Raw genomic sequence first — 2,752 nt, 5'->3', positions numbered from 1 at the left:
TTTAACATCTTTATTGGGGTATAATTGCTTTACAATGGTGTGTTAGTTTCTGCTTTATATCAAAGTGAATCAGTTATACATACACATATGTTCCCATATCTCTTCCCTCTTGCGTCTCCCTCCCTCTCACCCTCCCTATCCCACCCCTCCAGGCGGTCACAAAGCACGGAGTCAATATCCCTGTGCCACGCGGCTGCTTCCCACTACCTAGCTACCTTACGTTTGTTAGTATATATGGACTATCAGGGGACTGACTCCTACAGCTTGTCCCACTGGTCCCTGGGCCAAGACCTTGGAATTTACTCTGAGGAGATCGACTTGCTCTGTTCAGGGAGGTATCTAAGGGGACAGCAGTCTCCAATTTGTCTCCCATTTAGGGGGATAGTAGCTCCCAATTTATCGAAGATCTCTCTTCCTGGCAGGGGTGTAGTGTATTCGGGACATACAGGAAAGAACGGGGGAGTGTGTGTTCACCCAATTTACATTCGAATGGCTCTATCAATGCCCGTTCTTGGGCCTTACTTGATAACCCCATAATTCTACAACTCTTGTGACCGAGTTTGCCTGATCTGGTATTCAGAACCAGTAAGGGGCATCAGTGTTGACTAAGAATTGGATAGGGATAGGCTTCCCCTTATTTCCAAAGTCAGCCAGGGCTCCTCGGGGGTCAATTGGAGTGCCAGCTTAGAAGCCCTTGGCCCTGTCATTTTCCATCTATTTGGACCATCTGCCGTTGAGGGCAGTGGCTGGGATATGCCATATCTGTCCCCCTTTGGGGGCGGCAAGGGCATTTTCCCTTCCAGTGTCCCTCTTGTTTACATATGGCACGCTGATTTTGTCCTAGTTTCCTTGGCTTGCTATCCCTCAGTGGGGGGCAGGGGTCACTCACTGGAGTCAGGAATTTCCTTGGGCGGTTATTCCAGATTCCCCTGCTGATGGGCTGACACTGAAGGGCTTGCCTCCGGGTCTTTTCATCCTCTGACTTTTCTTGGTTGTTAAACACCCAGTAGGCAAACTCAACCAGGGGAGAGACAGGGGTATCTAATTCTATTTCCAGGTTCTGAAGTTTATGACTAATGTCAGGGGCACTTTGAAATGAAATATGACCTCAGGATTGAATTCCCTTCCAACAACTCAGGGTCAGTGGTGGTATAGATTCAGAGGCATTCCTTGAGGTGCTCCAGCCATGCTGAGGGGTTCTCTCTTGGAACCTGATTGATTTCCTTTATCTCATTCCAACTGACAGATTTCTTTCCTACTGCCTGGATTCCCTTTGTATCATATTTTTATAATGGGTCAGACTGTCTTCCACTCCACTCTCCAATGTCTTGTTGGCCCCATTTGGGTTTGTTATCTGGGACCCCTTGATTCCTCAGTCTGAAAATAGCATGAAATAGCATATTTCTGTTTTCTTTGCTTCTTCTTGGGCTTTTGAAAAGACCATGGCCTTTCCTTCCCTTGTTAGGAGTACACTGAGGAGGCTCTGGATGTCAGCCCAGGTGGGGTCATGGGCCTGAAAGATTCCCCTAATCAGATTCAGGAACCTCTCTGGATCTTCTCTCAATCCCTTACTATGACTTTTGCAGTTATACCAATCAAAAGTGGTAAACGTGATGCACACCTGGGTGAGCCCTCCTTCTCCATCCCAGACCTGCCTCAAAAGGAGTACTTTTTCTGGCAGGTTGTTGGATCCTAGCTGGTTATTAGCCTCACTTCGTGTACTTGCTGGACTGTGTTCTGGGGCAGGGAGTTGGTCTTAAGAGGGACCCTCATGCTTGTGGCCGAAATCAGAACACATGAAGGAAGGGTGTAGGGAGGGCGCAGTAGAAGGAGGGTTAGGGAGGAGATTAAGAAGGTCCTCAGGGGGAGGGTCTAGGACTGGTATTACCTCAGTGGAGGAGCGCCCACATCTCTTTTGAGGGTTTTTGTTCCGATAAAAGGCCATAAGAAACTGGACACAGGGAATTTCATTCCATTTCTTTTGTCTCTGGCATAGCAAGTCCAGTTGTAAAAGGTTGCTGTAATTTAGAGACCCACTGATGGGCCAACTTTCCCCATCTCCCGGCTGGTATTGGAGCCAGTCTGTATTACATAGCAAGATGAAGTGTTTTGGGGTCGGGGTGATACCCCAAAATCTTCCCGTTCTGCAGGATGCACCCTAATGGGCTATCCTTCTGTATGGTGGCCATTTGGTTCCCCATTCCTTAGAGATTCTGTTTTAGATTTGTTTCCAATGTCCAAGGTGGGGGGGGGGGGTTAGAGTTATTTGTTGGTATGAAAATTCCACAAGATTTGACCCAAATAAAGATTTCTGGTTCTGGAAATTTTGAACCAGCACCAAATTGTTAATGGATTCCTCAAAAGTCCAAAACAGGAGGTGGTCAAATGGTGTGGACTCTGATTTAACTGGGGGTGTCACTTGAATGTGTAATGACCCGTTTGTCCCTCCTCAGTCAGAATGTCCCACAGGAGGTTAAATGGGGCTACCTCTGGGCCAGAGCAGCTTAGCCACCTTAGTTCCTGCCCTATGTGTTCCCTTAGGGGGTGGCACAGCTGACTGAGGCAGGGGCCTCCTCTTTCCCCCTTTCAGCCAAAAAGGAGGAGTTTTCAGACTTCCAGCCAGGTGAGAACTAAAATTACGAGGGATTTCCATGGAGTACTTACCAGAGTGCCGGGTCAGCTGGTATCCTGTGCTGATCCCAGAGGAGAGCCCGTGGAAACTAGGCTGATGAAGAATCACCCAAGGTTTGCC

This window comes from Aethalodelphis obliquidens, unplaced genomic scaffold (genome assembly GCF_003676395.1).
Source record: "Aethalodelphis obliquidens isolate GAN/ISIS:26980383/991018 unplaced genomic scaffold, ASM367639v1 scaffold29, whole genome shotgun sequence".
Lineage (NCBI taxonomy): Eukaryota > Metazoa > Chordata > Mammalia > Artiodactyla > Delphinidae > Aethalodelphis > Aethalodelphis obliquidens.
The sequence above is the reverse complement of the archived record's forward strand: the minus strand, read 5'-3'. Positions refer to the sequence as shown.